Source organism: Zootoca vivipara, chromosome Z2, assembly GCF_965207765.1.
Source record: "Zootoca vivipara chromosome Z2, rZooViv2.hap1.1, whole genome shotgun sequence".
Lineage (NCBI taxonomy): Eukaryota > Metazoa > Chordata > Lepidosauria > Squamata > Lacertidae > Zootoca > Zootoca vivipara.
Window position 1 is genome coordinate 11450940 of NC_142585.1, and position 7653 is coordinate 11458592.

Consider the following 7653-nt stretch of genomic DNA (forward strand, 5'->3'; position numbering starts at 1 on the left):
TGTGACTTGGGGCAGCAGGAAATAATGGAGCATGCCCTTCTTTATTGCCAGTATTATAGACATTCGAGCCAGGTTTATCCAGCCCATCCTATATAAATTCCCAGGGCATTCAGAACACCACAAAATCTCCCTATTAGTTATAGGACAGTGATGGCGAACCTATGACACGCATGTCAGACGTGACACGCAGAGCCCTCACTGCTGGCACGCGCCCCATCGACCCATTCGCGCTGTTGTTGTCCCCCCCCCCATTTGTTCTCCCGCTCCGCCTCACGCTACAGCTTGTCTCCGCTGTTAAAACCTGGATCCTTTTGTTGTTGTTGTTGCTGGTAGCCAGAGATTGGTTTTTTAATCCTTTCTGTGCTGTTTTTTCTGGCGCTTTGGCAGACTATGATTGGGTGTAAAATAAAAAAATTCCTTCAGTAGCACCTTAAAGACCAACTAAGTTTTTATTTTGGTATGAGCTTTCGTGTGCATGCACACTTCTTCAGATACAGTGAAATGGAAGTTTCCAGGCACTTATGTAGAGAAGGGGTGGGGAGGGGTGGGGATGGGGAGGGGGGATCACTCAGAAGGGTGGTGGAAATGGGTGATTGACTGACTGATAGCTGTTGATGACCGCAAACGACTGCAAATGGTTTTGCATGAAAAAGCAAGGGTTGAGATGGCTGAAGATCGCTTATCATGTATAATGAGATAAGAACCCGATATCTCTGTTCAAACCAGGTCCCTCCATGGTTTTGAGCTTGGTGATAAGTTGCAATTCAGCAACTTCTCTTTCCAGTCTATTTCTGAAATTCTTTTGTAGTAAGACAGCTACTTTGAGATCTTGTATAGAATGTCCTGGGAGATTGAAGTGTTCTCCTACTGGTTTTTCTGTCTTCTGGTTCCTGATGTCAGATTTATGTCCATTTATCCTTTGGCGTAGGGTTTGGCCTGTTTGTCCAATATAGAGAGCTGAAGGGCACTGTTGGCATTTGATGGCATACACAATGTTAGAGGATGAGCAATTAAATAGTCCTGAGATGGTATGTTGGATGTTGTTGGGGCCAGTAATGGTGTTGTCTGGGTGTATGTGGCAGCAAAGTTGGCATCTGGGTTTATTGCAGGCTCTGGTACCAGTGTCCATGTTAAGTCTGGTGGTTGTATTATTGTGGGTGAGGAGTTGTTTAAGATTGGGTGGCTGTCTGTAGGCAATGAAAGGTCTTCCTCCCAGAGCTTGAGAAAGGGAGCGGTCATTGTCCAGGAGAGGCTGTAGATCTCTGATGATGCGTTGTACTGTTTTAGCTTGGGAGCTGTATGTGATGACTAGTGGTGTTCTGTTATTTTCTTTTTTGGGTCTGTCTTGCAGCAGGTTCTCTCTAGGTATCTGTCTGGCTCTGTTGATCTGTTGTTTAACTTCATCAGGTGGATATTTTAGTTCTAAAAAGGTTTGCTGTAGATCTCTTAGGTGAGATTCTCTGTCTGTAGAGTTGGAACAGATGCGGTTGTAACGTAAGGCCTGGCTGTATACGATGGATTGTTTGGTATGTTTGGGATGGTAGCTAGAAGCATGTAGATATGTTTGTCGGTCAGTTGGTTTTCTGTATAAGGTGGTGTCTATACGTCCATCCTGTATTTTTATAGTAGTGTCCAAAAAATGTATTTCTTGCATAGATTGGTTCATTGTTAGGTTGATGGTGGGGTGAAAGTCGTTGAATGTCTGGTGGAAGGTTTCCAGGGTCTGTTGTCCATGTGTCCAGATAATAAAAATATCGTCAATGTATCGCAGGTACAGGAGAGGTTTGAGTGGGTAGGAGTTAAGGAAACGTTGTTCTAAATCTGCCATGAAGATGTTGGCATACTGTGGGGCCATGCGGGTGCCCATGGCTGTGCCGCTGATCTGGAGGAACAGGTCATCACCAAATTTGAAGTGGTTGTGGGTAAGGACAAAGTGGCAGAGTTTGGTAGCAAAGTCCGCTGTGGTTTTATCTGAAATGGTGTTCCTTATGGCTTGTAAACCATCATTGTGTGGGATGTTGGTATATAGAGATTCCACATCCATAGTGGCTAGTATAGTATTATTAGGAAGATTGTTCAAATATTGTATTTTCCTCAGAAAATCTGTGGTGTCACGTACGTAGCTGGGAGCACTGATAGCATATGGTTTCAGAACAGAGTCCATATAGCCGGAAACACCCACTGTAATGGTGCCAATACCTGAGATGATGGGGCGTCCTGGGTTTCCTGGTTTGTGTATTTTGGGTAGAAGATAGAAAGTTCCTGGCCGAGGTTCCGCTGGTGTGTTTGTGAGGATCTGTTCTTGGATGTGTAGGGGTAGCTCCTTAATAATCTTGTTCAGTTCTTTTTTGTATGCTTGTGTGGGGTCTGAGTCCAATTTCATGTAAAAGGCAGTATTGGAAAGTTGTCTGTGGGCCTCTTGGATGTAATCAGTTTTGTTCATGATGACGACAGCTCCACCCATCATGAACAAAACTGATTACATCCAAGAGGCCCACAGACAACTTTCCAATACTGCCTTTTACATGAAATTGGACTCAGACCCCACACAAGCATACAAAAAAGAACTGAACAAGATTATTAAGGAGCTACCCCTACACATCCAAGAACAGATCCTCACAAACACACCAGCGGAACCTCGGCCAGGAACTTTCTATCTTCTACCCAAAATACACAAACCAGGAAACCCAGGACGCCCCATCATCTCAGGTATTGGCACCATTACAGTGGGTGTTTCCGGCTATATGGACTCTGTTCTGAAACCATATGCTATCAGTGCTCCCAGCTACGTACGTGACACCACAGATTTTCTGAGGAAAATACAATATTTGAACAATCTTCCTAATAATACTATACTAGCCACTATGGATGTGGAATCTCTATATACCAACATCCCACACAATGATGGTTTACAAGCCATAAGGAACACCATTTCAGATAAAACCACAGCGGACTTTGCTACCAAACTCTGCCACTTTGTCCTTACCCACAACCACTTCAAATTTGGTGATGACCTGTTCCTCCAGATCAGCGGCACAGCCATGGGCACCCGCATGGCCCCACAGTATGCCAACATCTTCATGGCAGATTTAGAACAACGTTTCCTTAACTCCTACCCACTCAAACCTCTCCTGTACCTGCGATACATTGACGATATTTTTATTATCTGGACACATGGACAACAGACCCTGGAAACCTTCCACCAGACATTCAACGACTTTCACCCCACCATCAACCTAACAATGAACCAATCTATGCAAGAAATACATTTTTTGGACACTACTATAAAAATACAGGATGGACGTATAGACACCACCTTATACAGAAAACCAACTGACCGACAAACATATCTACATGCTTCTAGCTACCATCCCAAACATACCAAACAATCCATCGTATACAGCCAGGCCTTACGTTACAACCGCATCTGTTCCAACTCTACAGACAGAGAATCTCACCTAAGAGATCTACAGCAAACCTTTTTAGAACTAAAATATCCACCTGATGAAGTTAAACAACAGATCAACAGAGCCAGACAGATACCTAGAGAGAACCTGCTGCAAGACAGACCCAAAAAAGAAAATAACAGAACACCACTAGTCATCACATACAGCTCCCAAGCTAAAACAGTACAACGCATCATCAGAGATCTACAGCCTCTCCTGGACAATGACCGCTCCCTTTCTCAAGCTCTGGGAGGAAGACCTTTCATTGCCTACAGACAGCCACCCAATCTTAAACAACTCCTCACCCACAATAATACAACCACCAGACTTAACATGGACACTGGTACCAGAGCCTGCAATAAACCCAGATGCCAACTTTGCTGCCACATACACCCAGACAACACCATTACTGGCCCCAACAACATCCAACATACCATCTCAGGACTATTTAATTGCTCATCCTCTAACATTGTGTATGCCATCAAATGCCAACAGTGCCCTTCAGCTCTCTATATTGGACAAACAGGCCAAACCCTACGCCAAAGGATAAATGGACATAAATCTGACATCAGGAACCAGAAGACAGAAAAACCAGTAGGAGAACACTTCAATCTCCCAGGACATTCTATACAAGATCTCAAAGTAGCTGTCTTACTACAAAAGAATTTCAGAAATAGACTGGAAAGAGAAGTTGCTGAATTGCAACTTATCACCAAGCTCAAAACCATGGAGGGACCTGGTTTGAACAGAGATATCGGGTTCTTATCTCATTATACATGATAAGCGATCTTCAGCCATCTCAACCCTTGCTTTTTCATGCAAAACCATTTGCAGTCGTTTGCGGTCATCAACAGCTATCAGTCAGTCAATCACCCATTTCCACCACCCTTCTGAGTGATCCCCCCTCCCCATCCCCACCCCTCCCCACCCCTTCTCTACATAAGTGCCTGGAAACTTCCATTTCACTGTATCTGAAGAAGTGTGCATGCACACGAAAGCTCATACCAAAATAAAAACTTAGTTGGTCTTTAAGGTGCTACTGAAGGAATTTTTTTATTTTACTTCGATCCAGACCAACACGGCTACCTACCTGTAACCAGAACTATGATTGGGTGTAACAGCTTCATTTTTAACCCGTTCTATGCTAGATTTTTTGGCACTTTGGCAGACTATGTTGGTGCTGTGTGTTAGTTCCAGCGAAGGTATTATTCATCATTTATTTCTGTTCTCTTCCCCACCCCAAAAGCGCAGCAGCTTTGGGGTATCCCCCCAAAAAAAACCAAAGCAACTTTTGCACCCCCCCAAAAAACCTCCAAAACTTTGGTCAGCAGCTCCCCCAAAAAAGCTCAACAACTCTGGGCACTTTGTGATAAATAAGGGGTTTTTGGTTTGGTTTGGTTTGGTTAAATAATTAGTTTTGGGTTTATTAAATACAGTTATATATTACAATTATACAGTTTGTTATTTAAACTATAAATATCGTGAAATTATGGGTTTTTTCTCGAAGTAACACACCACCCGAGTTATGCTCGGTTTTTTGGCAAATTTTGACACACCAAGCTCAAAAGGTTGCCCATCACTGTTATAGGACGAAAGCCCAGAAGTCACTATTCAGTCGCCAGATTCTGCATTGCCATGATACTCATCAAAGGATGGTCTATGCTACAAATCAGTCCTAAAATGAAGGCCCATATTGTTAGATCTGTATCACTGAATCCACACCCCATATAGCTGTTTTAATTAGTCTTTTTAATTCTTATTAGTTTTTACTCACCCATTATTTATGCTTAATCAAATGTTCTATGTATATGTTTTAATCTACAGTTGGTTCTTGCTCCCATTTATTTAATAATTATTTGCTTGGATTCATACTGTTATGCTATTTATTTAGGTTATGCTGGTCTGTGACCGAATAAAGTAAAGACAGACATTCAGCAATGCTTCCAAAGGGACCTACGCTGAGAGCACTTTGCCACTTTTCGCCCTTTGCAGAGGTTCAGCAACCTCCAACAGACGATATGAGCTGCAGGGTTATGACGATACCACAAGCCCCTCTTGACTACCATGCAGGAAGGCTTGTTTCCCCAGCACTGCATCTCATGCTTGCCAACATGAAATGAATGAAGTGTGCACAAGCCGTGTACTCAAAACATGCACAGACTTTGTCGAAGGGAAACTCCCCACCGGAGTAGAAATCATATATCGAACAGATGGAAAGCTCTTCAATCTGAGCAGGCTGAAAGCAAAAAGGTTACTGTAACGTCCGCAGACCCAGGTGGCGCTGTGGGTTAAACCAGAGTCTAGGGCTTGCTGATCAGAAGGTCGGCAGTTCGAATCCCTGCAATGGGGTGAGCTCCCGTTGCTTGGTCCCAGCTCCTGCCCACCTAGCAGTTCGAAAGCACATCAAAGTGCAAGTAGATAAATAGGGACCGCTCCGGCGGGAAGATAAACGGCGTTTCCATGCGCTGCTCTGGTTCACCAGAAGCAGCTTTGTCATGCTGGCCACATGACCTGGAAGCTATACGCCGGCTCCCTCGGCCTATAGAGTGAGATGAGCACCGCAACCCCAGAGTCGGACACGACTGGACCTGATGGTCAGGGGCCCCTTTACCTTACCTAACATCCGTCATAGAGCTTCAGTATGCTGATGACAACGTAGTGTGCGCACGCTTAAAGGATTACCTCCAAACCATCCTAGATATCTTTGCAGAAGCTTATGAAAAGCTTGGCCTATCACTCAACATCCAAAAAACCAAAGTGCTGCACCAACAAGTACAAAATAACCCCTCTGCAGCACCACAAATCCAACTCAGTGGTGTAACGTTGGAAAATGTTGATCACTTCTCCTACCTAGGCAGTTACCTTTCCACAAGGGCCAACATTGATGCCAAAATCCAGCATCGCCTGAGCTCTGCAAGTGCGGCTTTCTCCCAATTGAAGTGCAGAGTGTTCAAGGACCGGGACATTCGCAGGGAAACCAAAATGCTTACTACCAACCTTACTATATGCTTGTGAAACATGGACCACTTATAATCACCATCTCCAAGTGCTCAAAAGATTCCATCAACGGTGTCTCCGAAAAATTTTACACATCACTTGGGAAGACAGGCGAACTAATATCAGAGTACTGAAAGAAGCAAAGATCACCAGTGTTGAAGCAATGATTCCTCAACATCAACTTTGTTGGACTGGTCATGTTGTGCGGATGCCTGATGATCGTCTTCCAAAGCAACTACCCTATTATGGAAAGCATAATGCTGGTGGCCAACAAAAGAGGTTTAAAGACTGTCTCAAGGCAAATCTTAAAAAATGTAGTATAAACACCGACAACTGGGAAACACTGGCCTGTGAGCGCTCCAGTTGGAGAACAGCCTTTACCAAAGGTGTCATGGGCTTTGAAGACACTCGATCTCAGGACGCAAGGGAGAAACGTGCTAAGAGGAAGGCACGCTTTGCAAATCCACACCGTGATCAACTCCCACCCAGAAACCAATGTCCCCACTGTGGAAGGATGTGTAGATCCAGAATTAGCCTCCACAGTCACTTATGGACCCATTGTTAAAATCGTGTTTATTGAAGACAATCTTACTCGGCTACAAGTGATCACCAAAGAAGAAGACACATGCAAAACGTATTATTCACAGCAGGATGGTGAAGATCCAGAGGGGAAATGGAACCCCTCAACTGTCCTCTCCCCTTAATTGCCATTTGGGGGTAGCCATTCCATCAGGCTGCCTCAGTGGAAGAGGTATTTCACTCAGTGGAAGAGGTCTTTTCACTGGCTTTGCTGGAGGCCCTGCTCCACCAGGCATCTCCCTGAACTTTTACTGTGCGAGCTGGTCATTACAGCACACCTGTTTAGAAATTGGTGCTTTAGTTTTGTTTTTTTTTACTTTTCTCTTCCCTCCCTGTCCCTTTCCCTCCCACCCCCCTAGATTATAAGCTACAGTGGCACTGTGTTAGTTTGATTGTATGTGAGCCACTCTGGGAGCCATTGGCTGAAGAGCACTAAATGCTCTAAATGAATAAATAAAAACCAAGTGCAAAATATTGCTTTCAGATTAAACAAACACTTGTTGGCTACCTTGGGAAATCCATTCAATTTTTGCGAACTAGGTTAGCGTTAAAGAAAAGACAAGCTTAGAGGACTCTGGAAATTGCCACCACCAATCAGCCTGACGCAAAACATGAATCTAAGCACAGAAAA